General features: G+C 36.6%; 1 pseudogene; it reads right to left on the reverse strand.

Annotated features, from left to right (window-relative positions):
* Positions 1-639: 639 nt before the first annotated feature.
* Positions 640-1,344, reverse strand: LOC118548019 (small ribosomal subunit protein eS8 pseudogene; annotated as a pseudogene).
* Positions 1,345-18,925: the final 17,581 nt, after the last annotated feature.

Raw genomic sequence — 18,925 nt, forward strand, 5'->3', positions numbered from 1 at the left:
ATTTGGTCCAAAGTAGATTCCTATCAAATCCCATGCAGACAGAGTACAGGGATGCTATTTGATAGAATGCGCTATTCCATTGAAGGCATTTTATACTCATGGTCATAGACAAATATGGCCTCTCCTCGTTGCCTTCCTTCTTTCACAACAAATTTCTATGTTAACTAGAAGCCGACTGTTTCGAGGGATGCTATATTGAATTGTAGGATAGTAAGAAAGTCGTGGAGCTGATATACTGTGAGGGGAGCAGCTTAACAGCAGCTTTAACTGATAATTCCCAGTTTTCTGCAGGCTCATTAGCGCGAACAGTGCGGAATTGGTGAAACACTGTCCTAATCAGTACAGTTGTAGGTTAGGCATTAGACGTTAGGGTTTCCAGAAATTGGACCCCTGGTAGCTCTTAGAACTAGAGCCTATGTCTTATTTCACTGTCCTAAACCAATGGAAAAAATAATAGCCACAGCATGTTTAATTTTACTGTCTTGTAAGTATTTGGGGTGGGGGGTGGAATCTTTTAAAATCACCTTTGGATTTTCATTAATATGTCTCATAATCTCTTGAGAAATTTCTAGCAAAGCAACCAGTGAAAATGTGATAATTACAAGGTTTGGATTTTTTTTTTTTTTTTTTTTTTTACAGGACAATAAACACCTTTATTACATGACCGAAGATAGGAGGAAGATTTATTTGCCTTTCCGGGCTTTGATTTTCTTCAGATGGAACTCTAGCTCCTTGCCCTCTAGCACGTAGCCATCTGCTCGGCCACACTGGCCTGGTCTTGAAGCGATGCACGCAAGAAGTTTGTCCTGCTGGAATTGCTCCTCCAGAAGACTGCTGATTTTGGCATTCTTTTTCCTTTCATCATACTTCTGAATTTTCTTCGATCGTTTTTCGTTTAAAATCTCGTCTGCCGCGGGCGTCAGCTTGGCCCCCTTCTTGTGGCCCCGGGGCAGTGCACAGTGGGACTCGTACCACTGCCGGTACGGTGTGCTGTCAATTAGCACAATACAGTTCTGCACCAGGGTCTTGGCGCGGACCAGTTCGTTGTTGGATGCGTTGTAGGCAACATCGATAATCCTTGTTTTTCGCGTACGACACTCAGAGCCCCAGGAGAAGTTCCCCACGTCTAGCCTCAAGGCACGGTACTTCTTATTGCCTCCCCGGACTCGGACTGTGTGTATGCGGTGGGGGCCAATCTTAGTGTTGGCAGCGGGGCGTCTCAGCTCATACTTCCGCTCCTTGCGGTAGGGCTTTCTCTTGCCCCCGGTCTTGCAGCGCTTGTACCAATTGTCCCGAGAGACGCCCATCGCTCTCGGCGCTGGCTGTGGAAGAGAAAACGCAAAGCCTCACGGTCGGTTTGTAAAACCTACAAGGTTTGGATTTTTATGAAGTACGTTTTTATTCAGGCGCCTACTATGTCACAAGAATAGCGTTAATAATTTATGTTCTACTTTTTCAGATTTTGATAAAAATTGTCATATACATCTAAATGTTATTTGCTAGAACATGATTTATAATTTTCCAATATTTGTGGCCTAAGTGGGATTTCAGAATTCAACCCAGTAGCACCTAATATGACCTTAAAATAATGAACACAACATAAAAATCAACCAAATATTCTGCGATACACGAAGTGTGAAAGTTTAAGTATTCTGGTGACAGCCTTTAATAAGAATAGAAAGTGGCACACCATTAATCAAGTTACTTGATATGTTGTAAAAAGGTAGATTGGTGGAAAACACAGATATTTCCACTGTATTCTCAAGACAGTAATGTCTGCAGGTATTCTTCTGAAGCCTTCGTGCTGAGGACCCTTTTGTCCAAAGCATTTTAAGAAGGTCTCCTGTGAGCCCTTTTCATTAATCACCAGCATAGTCTACACAGGAGTTTCCCAAAAGGGGTGGAGGAGACTCTTGTGTTGAGAGACCTTCAGAAACAGATGACAAGAGCACCCCAGCCCCGAGACGGGGTCATGTAGAGTGGAAATATGAGCTCCTAACCCTTGACCCCTTTGCCTCTTTATTTTGATTCCTTGAACAATGCACAGCTGGCAGGCACAAGCAGTGGCCAGTCCTTCTTTCTTTTGTTAGGCTTGGGAAAAACTCAGGGCAGCTCGCTGTGACTCCCACCTAAGGGCTTGCCCGGTTTTTAATTAGAAAGAATTACAACTTGCACCATATTTTTCCAAATCACGGTTTTTAAAATGACCCAAGCAATAACACATTTTTCAAATTTCCACAGTCAAATGAACTTGTTGCAAAGCACCATTATTTTATGAATGAGATTTTTTGGGTGGATCTGCTTGCATATTTAAACCATAGCTGTTTTGTCTCTTAAAGTAAATGTCTTCTCGAAGAGATTTCACAAATGTTAGCAGTCCCAGACCATAGAAGGATGTTAAGAAAAAGTACTACAACTCTAGAGGAACAGGATTAACATTATCTATATATGTTCTTACAATCTTGTAGAAGCAACAACAAAAATTAAAGCAATTTCTCATACAACTGCCCGTTCAAATATGACCCCATAGCAAAAATGATAAATATGGTTTTTTCTAAAAACACATCTTAATCTAATTTAATGCTAAAATAATCTGGTCCCTTTACATTTGATAGATTCTGAGATTCGAAAAGCTTGTGTATTTGTGGCCCCAATCAAGTAAGTTGCCATGGTCTTTTGTCCGAAGAAAATAAAAAATGTAACATACAAGGAAGCTGAGGAGGGCGCCTGGGTGGCTCAGTCGTTAAGCGTCTGCCTTCGGCTCAGGTCATGATCCCAGCGTCCTGGGATCGAGTCCCACATCGGGCTCCCTGCTCCGCGGGAAGCCTGCTTCTCCCTCTCCCACTCCCCCTGCTTGTGTTCCTGCTCTCACTATGTCTCTCTCTGTCAAATAAATAAATAAAATTTAAAAAAAAAAAAAAAAAGGAAGCTGAAGAGTAAATGTCACATGGCTTTGGTTCCAACAATTCAAAGAAGAATAAGCAGAGAGTTAATAGTCAACTAACATTCTGGTACATAGTACCAGGGGAAAAAAAAAAAAAAAGATCTTGCTTTTCTATTCTTCTTCGAGAAGTACTTGTCCCTGCATTCACTTTCTCTTTTTTTATTTTCCTCTATCACTTCCTCCTATTCCCATGCAAACAAAACTACTGAACTCCAGTTTACCATTTTCAGTTAGAGTTGTTTCACTGGTGAGTATTTACATGCCAGGAGCTAACCAAACTTTTTTTTTTTTTTTTTAATTTTATTTATTTATTTGACAGAGAGAGACACAGCGAGAGAGGGAACACAAGCACAGAGAGTGGGAGAGGGAGAAGCAGGCTTCCCGTGGAGCAGAGAGCCCGATGCGGGGCTCGATCCCAGGACCCTGGGATCATGACCTGAGCCGAAGGCAGACGCTTAACGACTGAGCCGCCCAGGCGCCCCCAACCAAACTTTTTAAGAAGTTACTTGGGCTTCTTACAGAGCGGGTGCTAGCAAAGCTGGTGTCGCCTGCAGCTGCCCTAGTTCCATTTGCTCAATTTCAGCCCAGGTTCAAACACAAACACCAAAGTTGAATATTTTAATTATGAGGTTGAAATTTTGACAGTTCCCTTGGCATTTAATGAGACTTTAAAGTAGACTTCACAATTAGTGTTGTTTGTTTCTTAGGCCACTCCATAGATGCTAAATCATTACCTCCTCGATTAGGTCTATAGCAAAAAATAAATTAAATGTGGTACTCTTCTCTTTGGAACACATGATTCCTGCCCCGGCATCCTGGAAGAATGCATTATGCAATTACTCATTTATTGAAAATAAACTATATATCTATCAAAATATTTTAAAATGAGCTGTGCTGTTCTTCACCTCAATTAGACACTAAAGAAAAAAAAGTGCAAAGAAGCAGGTTTGGGGAAGAAGATTATGGAGTTTAAGGTGAAACATCCAAATGCCACACTTCTGAAGGCAGTTAGAGCCAATATCAGGAGAATGGACATGCTCACAAGGGAGATATTTTAGAGAAAAAAAAAGAAAAGAAAAGAAAAGATGCTAGGACATATGATTGCAATCCATATCCCTATGTTTTTTTGAGATATCACAATACTAAAGATAAATTATTGCATTCTCCAGATTTGAAAACATACAGTAGCTTTAAAACATGTTCTCTATATGAATATGCTACCTCCCTTATTATAATCTAAGGGATTTCATAAACTGACTTTTCTTAAGGAAACCTAAAAGATATCATACTACTGTTTCAATTTTTAAAAAGATCCATTTTCCAGTTAATTAAGTTGAATTCAACATTGCCTCCTATCCTCTCTGTGTCTTTCATCCCTGTTCCTACTTTTCATTAGAGCCCTCCCTTCTTGATCATTACCGCCTTTCCAGTTGTCTTCAACGCTTCCCCTTCCTCTCACTGGCCAAACTTGGGTCCCCATCCCCATTTAAAAATGCTCACACCTCTCCAATATAAAATCAAACAAACAAACAAAAAACACAATTCCTTCACTCATTCCACCTTTTACCATAGTTCTTTTAACAGCTAAAATTCTAGAACTTGGTGTCTGTATTCCCACACACCACTTCATTTGCACCCATGACAAGCAGGCTTCTATCTCTACAAAACCACAGAAATTGGCTTCACTAGCAGCTCCCTGCTGCTAAATCTAATCTAAATCCCCAACCTCACTCACCTCTGTAGCTTTTGACACTGTGGCAACTTCGTTTTCTCTGGACTCCTCTGACAGCACACCCTCCTGAGCTTCCTTCTCCTCCTTTCAAAAACTGTGTATCTTGAAATCATTCTGAACAAAAGAAGTTGCGAGATTTGTACAAATAATTCTCTTTACCCAGATTCACCTATTTGTAATATTTTGCTACTTTTGTGCTCTCTCTCTTTCTTCTCAATAGATGACAGATAGATAATTATATGCTAAGTTTTTTTCCTGTAAGTTACATACTTCATTTTTCTTTACCCCATGTCACTTTTATGTGTATTTCCTAAGAACAAAAATATTCTCTGACATATCCACAGTACAATGATCAAATTCAGGAAACTAAATATTGAAATAAAACTATTACCTAATACAGTCCATTTTCCTAATGTATTCTATAGCTTCTTTTTTTGGTACAGACTCTTGTGAAGAATTGCACGATGCATTTATATGCTTCTGTTAGTCTATTTAATATGGACAAGTTCCTCAATCTTTCTTTGACTTTTAGGCCATTGACATTTTTTAAGAACATAAGCTAATGCTTTATAGAATGCTTTTTACTTTGTGAGAGTTCTCTGGTGTTTCCTCCATATTCATTTCAACTTTTAAACAGTTTGGGCTAGAATACTGCATAAAGAATGTTATATGTTTTTCAGAGTATCAAATCTGGTGGACCATAATATCCATTTGCCCCTTATGAGTGTTATTAATTGGGATCACTTGGTTAAAGTTTTGTCCAATATCTCCACTGTATGTTTATCATTTCTCCCTCTGTAATTACATTTGAATGCCATTATTCAAACTAGTTCTATGTTCTACAGACTTTCTGTGAACACTGAATTAGGAAGTACTGAGCATTAATTCCAAAAAAAAAAAAAAATACAGAGTTAAGTTCCTGAGAGCCACTAGTCACACTTTCATCAACCAATCAATACATAACCTTGTTTTGTGTGGGTTTTCGTTTGTTTAAAGACACTTTATTTAATATATGTTGTCAACTCATTAACGTTAATTAAACCCACGGACAACAACATGCCTGAAGAAGCTTGTCTAACATAATATTTTCTCCATAAGGCACGTCAGAATGTTCTCACCCTTAAGAACATGGGAAAGGACTTCATCACTACACTTTGGAGACAAGTTAAACAGCGAAATAACCAATAAAAAGCACAAAAATGCAAAAACCTGACCATATACCTTGAAAAACACTCTGGTTTACAGAATGACAGCTGAAATCAGAAGGCAGAGAGTTGCCTTGTTCAACCTCAGCTGAGCATATGCACATTGAACGACTCAGATTTTTCCCCCTTCTGTGTATATCCATGAATAATGATATTCATGAGTATTGAGTGAGTATTGAACTTGGGGTTACCAACAAATTTTAAGGAGCAGCTGAATTCACAGATGTGGAATTTGTGAATAATGAAGATGAACTATTATAGTAATTTGTGGAAAAATACTTAATATTATGTAAATAGTCTGAACCTCATTTAACCTCCACCTTCACCCCTGATTCTTTCTTGAAACAATTTTTACAATTATGATGGCACAATGGTGATTCCATCATTCTTTCTATATTTATTAGTCAGCACGTCACTCTAAGGGAAAAATGTCCCTTCTCTTCTCTTCTTTATCTATCTATCTATCTATCTATCTATCTATCTATCTATCTATCTATCATCTACCTATCTATCATCTATCATCTATCTTTGATTATTTTCTGTAGAGACTCATGGAATCAAATTTTATTTAATGAATTCTAGTATATTACTATTGTTTGGACCTATGGGAGTCCCTTAATGTTGGCTCCTGGATCCTTGTGACATTTCTACATCATCTTTTCAGTACTTATTTCTGGTACCACCAATATTTCAGACTTATCTTGAATCTTCCCTCCCTTGTCAGAAGTAGCCATCTTCTGAAGGGATTATGGTTTAGTTCCGTGGGGAATGTTCCATGGAGAATGCTTCTCCCTCTCTTCATCCCCTTGATGCCCTTTCTCAGTCTCTTTCTAGAGTATTCTTCTTCTGCCACCGCTTACATGCAGGGGTCTTTATGTTTCTGTTCTTAGCCTCTTCTCTTTGCACCTAAATAATTTCATCACTTCCTTGGCTGCATTTCTCTCTTGAGTGTCAAGCTTCCCACCCAACTTCAAAGTAACTTTTGTTGCACTGGTACATTTGTAATTAGGATAGTTAGTTCCTAAAATCATAGATAGATAATCAATGAACACTTTTATGACAATGGGATAGGGATTAAGTCATCCCAAATTGTGTTTTACTCTGTGCATATTCTATTTGACAGATTTTCTCTAGCTTTCAGTATATCTAACTAATTATGTAATAATTCATCATGTCAGAATGGGTTCCTATTGTGGTCTTTTTCTTAGTTTTAGAATTATTTTTACTAGAAAATTTTAACAAATCAACAAATAAGATTGTAAGATAAAATACAGGACAGCAAATTAAATTTAAATTTCAGGTAAACAAGGAGTAATTTTTAAGAAACTATGTCCCAAATAAGTTTTAAAATTCCATGATTTATCTGAAATTCAAATTTAACTGGGTGTCCTATATTTTTATTGCTAAATATGATAGCCCAGTCAATACATTATAAATATTTAATAGGATATAACATGAAGTGATGTAAGGCACTCTTATATTATCTTGAAGTCAAAGTAAAATTGTGTTGAAAAGTTATCAACTGCTATTACAGAAAAGAAAAAAAAAAATCCCATTTTCCTGACTGGTATACTTTGGATATTTCATGAGGATCCTCTGAATTATAATTTAATTTAAATTTAAAATGTTTTAAAATATATATATATATATATATATATATATATATATATATACACAAATACATTTAAGCACTGTTCATCACTGTGATGATGTAGCAACATGGTGTAGCAATGTTCCTAATTCTCAATGGTGAATGGAGTGGGTTATGCCACATGATATAAAGTAGAACATGATTTGTGGAGGATACAAAGTAATGAGTGCAGGATGACCTCAAGTTAGCACCAATGCTCTAAGTTGGCACTCTTATAGGGAAGACTTTTGCTTCCCAAGTATACAAAAAGATCTGGACAGAGCAAAAAACTCTGTTAGGTAAATAGCAAAACCACACTGAAAGACAAAACAGTGGAAAGTACAGGGGTGCCTGGGTGGCTCAGTCGTTAAGCGTCTGCCTTCGGCTCAGGTCATGATTCTGGGGTCCTGGGATCGAGCCCCGTGTCGGGCTCCCTGCTCAGCAGGAAGCCTGCTTCTCCCTCTCCCACTCCCCCTGCTTGTGTTCCCTCTCTCACTGTGTCTCTCTCTCTGTCAAATAAATAAATATAATCTTTAAAAAAAAAAAAACAGTGGAAAATACAAACAATAGATGTAATTTAATTCCTTCAATACATAACCCTAAATTCTAGCATGTGAATTTTTGCAGTAAACATAAAAGTGGCTGTACTCACTGGTGTGGATTAATAGTGTGATACCACAATCAGTTCATTGTATTCCTATTGTGGACACAAAGGCATGGTGTTGGCCCCAAGAAGCCTAGGTCTATGGAACGGAAGCTATGTGCTGTGTTGGTAAACGAGGTAGAGATTTTGTAAATATTTCCACTCAACAAACCCTGAAGTTGTATATGAATTTTGGTATTTAAAAAGATGTGCTTAGATTTCCTCTTTCAAGATATTCCTTGGCACAAGACTAGCCTACAGCAAGTGGAAAGGAAAGTGGTAAGTAGAGTTTGTTCCTTGATTTTTTTATTAAATGATAAATCAAGAGTTGAGCTTTTTTATGTAGAGGAGACATGCTTGACAATTCTGAAGAAGATTAATGGAAATCTGGATTCCATAAATCATTAAAATGTTTTCCAGTTTAAGAGATTGTGACACATGGCAACAATATAGGTCTAACAATGGGGAATCTTATTCATTTAGTGCTTTCTCTAGGATTTCACTATTTAGCTCACACTTTCCATAATGAAGTTCTTGATGGGGAATTACTATTCCATGGGCTTAAGTTTCAGTTAAACAAAATGAATAAGCTCTAGAAAACTGCTAGATAATATTGTACCCATAGTCAAGAGTAATGTTTTGTGCACTTAAAAACTTGTTAAGAGGTATTTAACATAGTCCTAGCCACAACAATCAGACAACAGAAAGAAATAAAAGACATCCAATTTGGCAAGGAAGAAGTAAAACATTCACTATTTGCAGATGACATGATATTCGATGTAGAAAACCCAAGACTTCACCCAAAAACTGCTAGAACTGATAAACAAATTCAGTAGAGTCACAGGATACAAAATCAATGTACAGAAATTTGTTGCATTTCTATACACCATTAATGAAGCAGCAGAAAGAGAAATTAAGGAACCAATCCCATTTACAACTGCACCAAAAACAATAAGACACCTAGGACTAAACCTAACCAAAAAAGTGAAAGACCTATACTCTGAAAACTATCAAATACTGATGAAAGAAATTGAAGATGACACAAAGAAATGGGAAGACATTCCATGCTCATGGATCAGAAAAACAAATATGGTTAAAATGTCTATAAACCCAAAGCAATCTACACATTTAATGCAATTCCCATTAAAATACTACCAGCATTTTTCACAGAACTAGAACAAACAATCCTAAAATTTGTATGGAACCATAAAAGACGCTGAAGAGTCAAAGCAACTTTGAAAAAGAAAAGCAAAGCTGGAGGCATCACAATTCTGGACTTCATGTTATATTACAAACTGTAGTGATCAAAACAGTATGGTACTAGCACAAAAATGAGATACATAGATCAATGGAATAGAATAGAGAACCCAGAAATCGACTCTCAATTCTATGGTCAACTAATCTTCAACAAAGCAGGAAAGAATATCCATGGAAAAAAGACAGTCTCTTCAACAAAAGGTGTTGGGAAAATTGGACAGCCACATGTAGAAGAATGACACTGGACCATTTTCTTACACCATACACAAAGATAAACTCAAAAATGGATGAAAGACCTAAATGTGAGTCAGGAATCCATCAAAATCCTAGAGGAGAACACAGGCAGCAACCTCTGTGACCTCAGCCACCACAACTTCTTGCTAGACACATCTCCAAAGGCAAGGGAAATAAAGGCAAAAATGAACTATTGGGACTTCATCAAGATAAAAAGGTTTTGCACAACAAAGGAAACAGTTGACAAAACCAAAAGACAACTGACAGAATGGGAGAAGGTATTTGCAAATGTCTTGTCAGATAAAGGGCTAGTATCTAAAATCTATAAAGAACTTATCAAACTTATCACCCAAAAAACAAAGAATCCAGTCAAGAAATGGGCAGAAGACATGAACAAACATTTCTCCAAAGAAGACATACAAATGGCCAACAGACACATGAAACAGTGCTCACCATCACTCAGCATCAGGGAAATACAAATCAAAACCATAATGAGATACCACCACACACCAGTCAGAACTAAAATTAACAAGTCAGAGAACAACAAATGTTGGCGAGGATGCAGAGAAAGGGGAACCCTCTTATACTGTTGGTGGGAATGCAAGCTGGTAGAGTCACTCTGGAAAACAGTATGGAGGTTCCTCAAAAAGTTAAAGATAGAGCTACCCTACAACCCACCAATTGCACTACTAGGTATTTACCCAAAGGATACAAATGCTGTGATCTGAAGGGGCCCCTGCACACCAATATTTATAGCAGCAATGTCCACAGTAGCCAAACTATGAAAAGAGCCCAGCTGTCCATCAGCAGATGAATGGATAAAGAAGATGTTGTACATATATACAATGGAATATTACTCAGCCATCAAAAAGGATGAGATCTTACCATCTACATTGACATGGATGGAACTGGAGGGTATTATGATGAGCAAAATAAGTCAATCAGAGAAATACAGTTATCAAATGATTTCACTCTTATGTGGAATTTAAGAAAAAAAATAGGATCATAGGGGAGGGAAAAATAAAACAAGATGAAATGAGAAAGGGAGACAAACCATAAGAGACTCTTAACTATAGGAAATAAACTGAGGGTTGTTAGAGGAGAGGTGGGGGGTATGGGGTAACTGAGTGATGGGCATTAAAGAGGACACGTGATGTAATGAGCACTGGGTGTTTTATGCAATTGATGGATTTACTGAACTCTACATCTGAAACTAATGATGCACTATATATTAACTAACTGAATTTAAATAAAATAATTTACCAAAAAAAAAAGAAACAAACAAACAAACAAACAAACAACAGATGTTGGCAAGGATGTGGAGAAAGAGGAACCCTCTTGCAATGTTGGTGGGAATGCAAACTGGTGCAGCTACTCTGGAAAACAGTATGGAGTTTCCTCAAAAAACTAAAAATAGAACTACCTTATGATCCAGCAATTGCACCACCAAGTATTTATCCAAACAATACAAAAATACTAATTCAAAGGGATACATGCAGCCCAATGTTTATAGCAGCATTATCTACAATAGCCAAATTATGGAAACAGCCCAAGTGTCCATCAACTGATGAATGGATAAAGAAGAGGTGGTATGTATATACAATGGAATATTACTTAGCCATTAAAAAGAATGAAATCTTGCCATTTGCAACAACATGGATGGAGCTAGAGGGTATTATGCTAAGTGAAATAAGTCAGTCAGAGACCAACAAATACCATATGATTTCACTTATATGTGGAATTTAAGAAATAAAACAAATGAGGAAAGGAACAAAAAAAGAAAGAGAGAGGCAAACCAAGAAAACAGACTCTTAACTATAGAGAACAAACTGATGATTACCAGAAGGGCACTTTTTCTGATGAGCCCTGGGTGTTGTATGGCAGTGTTTGAATCACTATATTGTACACCTGAAACTAATATTACACTGTATGTTAACCAACTGGAATTCAAATAAAAACTTAAAAAAATTGTTAGGAGGGTGGATCTCATGTTGTGTTCTTACCACAATAAAATAAAATATAAAAAAAGAAGAAAACAGAACTATAGATTAACATCATAGTTTTTTGCTGTTTGATGGCATTCAGAAAATAAATATCTAAAAGGACACTGAAATAAATGTTCTGGGAAAAAATCCTGAAATACCAGGATAGAAGTTATTTTTTTTTTTGATGAATTAAGTCAAACATAGATACGTTTGATTTCTAAGGTATTTACTCTGCATAAGAGATCTAAGACTATTTTCTCCTTTACCCAATCTCAGTAAGCACTGGGGGCATGCTGTAGAATTAGAATGGGCTGTTTGCTGCTATCATATACACCATTGTATCTTTTCCACAAGAGCCTGATGTTTCTCTTAGCTGATGTGACTTTCATCTGCACAGAAAAACCTTGTCAGAATCCAGTAAATAATAGAATTGGCCCATCTCTTTTAAACATGTTCTAAAACATAGGATCAATATCTACATATAGCTGTAAGTAAATTAATTTCAATGTTTAATTAATAAAATATAATTTCCATTTCATTTTAATTCTCAATCTTGTGGAAATTCAAAATTTTGAACTCTAGGGGAGAAATAACTGAGACTGTGATTCAAGTAACATTCTCAGGGAAGTAAAGTTGATTCTTTTGATTTTAAGGAGAGTTCTTAAAATATGCTTTAGCATTTCCAGCTCAATATAGTCAAGAAGAAAATATCTCCCAGTAGGTAAGGAAGTGACAGGTGTGGTGTACAAATCTGGAACCGGAGTTTGGCTGCTTTCTTTCCTCATCATGGGAGATGGATTCTTTTCCGTAGTGGAAATGTACTCGATGAGAGTCAGCCAGAACCTGAGAAATACTCAGTAAGTGCAGGCACATGCTTTCAATGATATAGTGGTTTACTGTAAGAATTAAGGACAGAACAATTTAGTTTCTCAAAGTGCAAACATAAATTTTAGTAGAGGAACTTTCTTAAACTTAGTTTCAGAATGTGAACAGTGACAGGAAACATGCTTCAAGTCCCCCCCTCCTTTTTTGGCATTCTCATTATTAGAGAGGTTTTAATTGTAACCATGTGGTTCATATTGAATCTGACAAGTCATGTAGCGATTAAAAATTGGAATGCTTTGACAACAGGGTGAGCATGAGGATCAGTTGCTGTGTAACTCCCCATGATGGGGAGAGCCTGGCAAATGACTAGGCTCTGGTCAGGGGGGAGTCTTCAGCATCAGTGCACAAGGCGGAGAGGACTGACAAATCTCACCAGGACAGCACCTGGGGATGGCAGATGCACTGACCACTTCCACCACTTGCCGGTCTTTCCCTTGTGCTGTTTCTCTGTAAAAACAAATTAGAAATGGATTTTTCACAGCCTTGGGATGTAGATTTTATGATTGGTTCTGTAAGTCAAATGGGAGCCTTAAATACAGTCTCACATTAAAAAATATCTATATCTATATATATGTACATATACATATGCTTTCTTGCAAAAAGATAATACATTGTTAAAGCTATTATATCTATGAACAAAATTTAAAGGTGAGTGGTTATAATTTCTCTTCATATTTATTCAATGTCAAACAATCACAAGATCATTGTTTTATCAGTTTTTTCCCTAATTTTCGTATAAATTAAAATCTTTGTTTTCATCTAGTGTATGTCTTTGTTAATGACATGATAATCTTTTGCTGGTGCTGATTGATTTTCAGAACCCATAGAAAACATCTTGCTAAAAACTTCAGGTTTAAAATTAATGCTATTGAAATAAGTCAATCAGAGAAAGACAATTGTCATATGGCTTCACTCATATGTGGAATATAAGAAACAGGGCAGGGGACCATTGGAGAAAGGAGGGAAAACTGAATGGGAAGTCATCAGAGAGGTAGAAAAATGGTGAGATACTCTTAACTACAAGAAACAAACAGGGTTGCTGAAGGGGAATTGGGTGGGAGGATGGGGTAACTGGGTGATGGACATTAAGGAGGGCGCGTGATGTGACGAGCACTGGGTGTTATATGCAACCAATGAATCATTGAACATTACATCAAAAACTAATGATAAACTATAAGTTGGCTAACTGAATTAAAATGAAAAAATAAAGAAAAAAATAAAATGACAATTATAGGCAAAAAAATAAATAAAAATTAAATTAAATTAAATTAATTCTATTTACAAAGAGAAGAAACAGTTCCACAAGTCCTATCCATGTATGTGTGAAAAATGTGTTTCCATTTAGCACTCAAAGTTTTTTTTCAGTAGGAGTAGTATTTCCTTAGAGGGGTTGAACCCATGGAGTACAAAGCAAAGAAACCAAAGCAGAAAGTTCAGAGAAGGAAAAAATAAACTTACGAAGGAAAAAAAGTAAATGTTATTTTCAATATTAACAATGTAATTGTCAAATTTATAACCTACAGGTTTTAATATTTTAGGATTAGTATAAAATATCTTTAAGTTGCATCTCATTGAAACAACATTATAAATAAATATCATTAGGCTAAATGAGCAAATTGAAAAATGATATTTTTGTCATTTTGTTTTATCAATTTTCAGAATGGTAAGATGGTGAGTAAACAACTACCAATAGTAACTGGTTGTGCGTGTCTGTGTATGTGTGTTAGGTACAATTATGAGCTCATAGATATTTTTTTAAAGTATACTTCATTCTTTTATATTGCTGAATAATATTCCATTGTGTGGGTATGCCACATTTTGTTTATCCATTCATGTGTAGATAGTTATTCAAATGCTTTTTTGGCTATTATGAATAATGCTGCTATGACTGTCCATGTACTAATTATGATGTGGACTTATATTTATCTAGGGTACAAAACTAGTGGTGGAATTCCTGTGTCATATAACTCTATGTTCAACATTTTGAAGAACTGCCAAGTGGTTTTCCAAAATGGCTGCCCATTTTACATGCCCACTAGCAATGAATTAGGTTTCCAATTTTTCTACATCCTTGCCAATACTGGCTCTTATCTGTCATTTTTATTTATTTTTTATTTTTTTATTCTATTTTCTTAAAGATTTTATTTATTGACTTGAGAGAGAGAGAGAGAGCACAAGTGGGGAGAGCAGCAGAAGGAGAGGGAGAAGCAGACTCTCCGCTGAGCAGAGAGCCCAATGTGGGGCTTGACCCTGGGATCATGACTGAGCCAAATGCAGATGCTTAACCAACTGAGTCACCCAGGCGCCCTCTGCCTTTTCTATTAAAGCCACTTTCTTTGTGAGTGATATCTCTGTGGTTTTGATTTGCCTTTCCTAAATGATAATGATGTTGAGTGGTGTGTGTGTGTGTGTGTGTGCTTATTACCATTTCATATATCTTCATTAAAGAAATGTCTATTCAAATCTTTGGCCCACTTTTATAGTTGGGTTGTCTTTTTATTATTGTTTTAAGAGTTTTTTATACATTCCGGATACAAGTTCTTTATCAGAGGTATGATTTTCAAATATTTTCTCCCAGTCTGTGGGATATCTTTTCACTTTCTTGATGATGTCATTTGCAGCACAAAAATTTTTAATTTTGATGAAGTTCAATGTATTGATCTTCTTCTTATTGCTTGTGGTTTTTTGGTGTTGAATCTAAGAAATTATTACCTAACCCAAGATCATGAAGATTCACTCCTGCATTTCCTTCTAAGAGTTTTATAATTTTAACTCTTACATTTAGGTAGAGAATCAATGATTTCCCTGAGGAACCCTGGACCCTGGTTCCTTTCAGAGGCAAATAATGTTTAGATATCACAAGCTGGATTCTAGGGGTGCACATTGCTACAGAATTCTCATGACTTGTTTTCCAGTGGACAAAGCCTGGAAATAAATGACACATACAGACACACACACATACAAACACACACACACAGTGAATTTGAATCAATATTGATATTTTTATTTTAAGGTTTAATATAGACTTAGAGTTTTATATAGACTTACTTAGCTTTTATATTTTATAATTTTATCTTTTTCCTCTAACTCAAAAATTTATGGTTTCCAAAGATATCATTATAATTGTTTATTTTTTAAATTTTTTTAAAGATTTTATTTATTTATTTATTTGACAGAGAGAGACACAGCGAGAGAGGGAACACAAGCAGGGGGAGTGGGAGAAGGAGAAGCAGGCTTCCTGCAGAGCAGGGAGCCCGATGTGGGGCTTGATCCCAGGACCCTGGGATCATGACCTGAGCCGAAGGCAGACGCTTAATGACTGAGCCACCCAGGTGCCCCTATTTTATTTATTTTAAAATATACCTATAATAATTTCAAAATTATATTAATATTACCATTAAAATTAAGAATATTGAATAAAGTTTAATATTTTTTTATCGTTTGAATATACTACACTAAGGATATCCAATCAAGTATTGTATTTCAAAGTCAATTAACGTAATTCTCTTTTCTCTGTGTGGTTATTAGTCCAACTGATATACACTTGATTCAGGGAATTTTCATATTTAAATTTGTGTCTAGATACAAATCAATTGTGTTGATTATTTTAAACTAGACTGCTTCACAATTGTTTCCAATCGTGTCAGATAGTTACACAGCTCTGTAACAAGATGCACCACAAAAACCTTGCTTCCATCCCTGTTCCATTCATTTTTTTCCTTTACTCCCCCTGAAAGTAACCAATTTTATTAATTTTGAGGTTATTTTCCATTATATATTTTTGAAAATATAAGCAAGTAACACATATTAATATTTGTATTTCCATCACTTTCTTAGATAAAAATTAGCATACTTGCTTTTTTTCACTTAACAACAGAACTTAGATGAAACTACCAGTAGAAAGATATCACCCTCATTCATTTTGTAATTAAGGTTCTCCAATATGTGAATGTACCAAGTAGTCTACTGATTGATATCTGAGTTAATTCTATTCTTTGGTATAATAAATAGTACCCCTCTCAATAGCCTGTGGAGTCCTCACTCTGTATTTTTTTTCCAACTTTTTATTTTATTTTATTTTATTTTATTATGTTATGTTAATCACCATACATTACATCATTAGTTTTTGTATTTTTGCCAGTACATCCAATATATTTGGAATATATTCTTAGATATGGGATTGCTGAATACAGCAGACGCAGTCTATGCTCCCTTGCAATCTCCCTTCCCACTTCTGTGTGCTCCTTCCTCAGCCTCTTTGAGTGAGTCTTTGCTTCTTTTTTTAAAAGATTTTATTTATTTATTTTAGAGAGAGAGAGAGAGTACAAGCTGTGGGGAGGGGCAGAGGGAGAGGGAGAATCCTAAGCAGGCTCCATGCCCAGATGTGGAGCCCGATGTGGGGCTTGATCTCAGGAGCCTGAGATCATGACCTGAGCTGAAATCAAGAATCAGATCCTTAACCGACTGAGCCACCCAGGTGCCCCGAGTCTTTGCTTCTTATGGTCCTCAGCTGCAACCAGAAGATGCCCTTAGGACACTGGAGCAGGCACCACTGAATTTACCTCCTTCCAGGGAGGCTTTTTGCAAAGGATGAATTGGTGTCAAAGTGTGAAAGCCAGGTATCCCTGCGAAATCAGACAGAAACTTCTTTCTGAAAAGTTTCCCTGAAAGTGAATTCTTGCACGACATCTTCATCTTCCTTGCCCTCGCTCCCTTGGCAGTTTCCTAGGACCACTTCCCTAATTACCCATTTGTACGTGAATCTTCTCTTCTGAGTCTGCTTTTAGAGAACTGGACTCAAGATTTTGAGTATATGTAATTTTGCTAGATATTACCAGATTTCCCTCCACACGGGATGTACCATTTTGCATTCCTGTTAGCGATGCACAAGAGTGCCTGTTTCTACAGGTCCTCACCAAAAGAATGTGTTGCCAAATTTAATTTGAAATGTTCAAAATAGGTAAGCCATTTCACATAATTAGAAGCTGTGATCTTAAAAAAAAAAACTGAGGTTTATTTACATCTTCTATTAGATGCTAAGTTATCTTGATAAAATATAATGGTAAGGTTCAAGGCATTATCAATAACCAGACAATCACATTCTTCCAATTGGTCTCTCTCAACATACTGAATGAATTAATTAGCACCAAAAGAGAAACAGAATTTAAAGTCAGTCAATTAATTCACAGCATTTTTAAGCACCTATAAATTATCTAAATATAAAGAATAGCAACCCATAAATTAAAATAGAGAGAGTGCAGTTAATAATGCAATATAATAACTTAACACAAGTGGCCACACTCCTAAAAACAGAGAAGATTTTATACTCAAACCACAATCTAGGATAAATGTTAACTCTTCTTTTATTCAACAGATACTTATTGAATATTACCACGTACCGGGCATTAATTTAAGTGTTCAGAATACCATCAGCACACAAAACAGACATTCTAGGGAGACAATAAACAATAGCCATAAGAAATAAGTCAACTATGTAGAATGTCAGAAATGGAAAAGTCCTAAGAAAAAAGTAATAAAGTGGGAGAAGGGGGATTTGGATTACAGGGTCAAAGTTTGTGACTTTCAATATGGTTGTCATGGCAGGCCTCATGGAGAATGAGACATTTGAGCAGCCTGGAAGCAGGTTAACCATGTTAAGTGTTAACCATGTGGCTGTCTGGGTGAGGAGGCTCACAGGCAGAGGGAGCAGCTGGTGCCCATGCTCTAAGGCAGCAATGTGAGTGGGGCGCTGGAGGAATAGCTAGAAGGCCAATGTGACTGTAACAGAATGAGAGGGAAAAGAGGAGATGAGGTCATAGAAATAAGAGAGGGCAGGTTCTTTAAGGACCTTGTAAGCCATTGTAAGTACTTAGCTATTTGTGATGAGTGAAATAGAGAGACATTATAAAGGTTTTGCACAGAGGAATGATAGGATCTGAGTTAAGTTTTAACAGGATCACCCTGAACTGTGTTACTAGAATGTCGGGCAGGGGAGGGGCAGAGACAGAAGTAAGGAGAACAATTCAGAGGTTATACAATACCCGAGACAGAGAGCTGGTGGTAATTCGCACCAGACAGGAAGTGCTGGAGGAGGTGAAACACTTTGATTCTGGGTAAAGTTTAAGATAGAGGCAACAGTATTTCCTACCAAATTAAGTGTGGAGTGTGAAGGAATGAGAGGAATTAAAGATGATCTCAAAGGTTTTTGGTTTGATCAACGGGGAGAATGGAGTTGCCACCGTGAGATGGGAAAGAGTAGTGGTGGAGGAGTTTTGAGGGAGGGGATAAGGATATCAGTTGTGCACAAAGTATAAACCCTACTTCTGCATTAAAATAATGCATGGCCTCTGAAATTAAAGTTCAAATTAAAATTTCCTTTAAGTTAGGAATTGCATCTGACAGCATTTTAT

This window comes from Halichoerus grypus, chromosome 1, assembly GCF_964656455.1.
Source record: "Halichoerus grypus chromosome 1, mHalGry1.hap1.1, whole genome shotgun sequence".
Classification (NCBI taxonomy): domain Eukaryota; kingdom Metazoa; phylum Chordata; class Mammalia; order Carnivora; family Phocidae; genus Halichoerus; species Halichoerus grypus.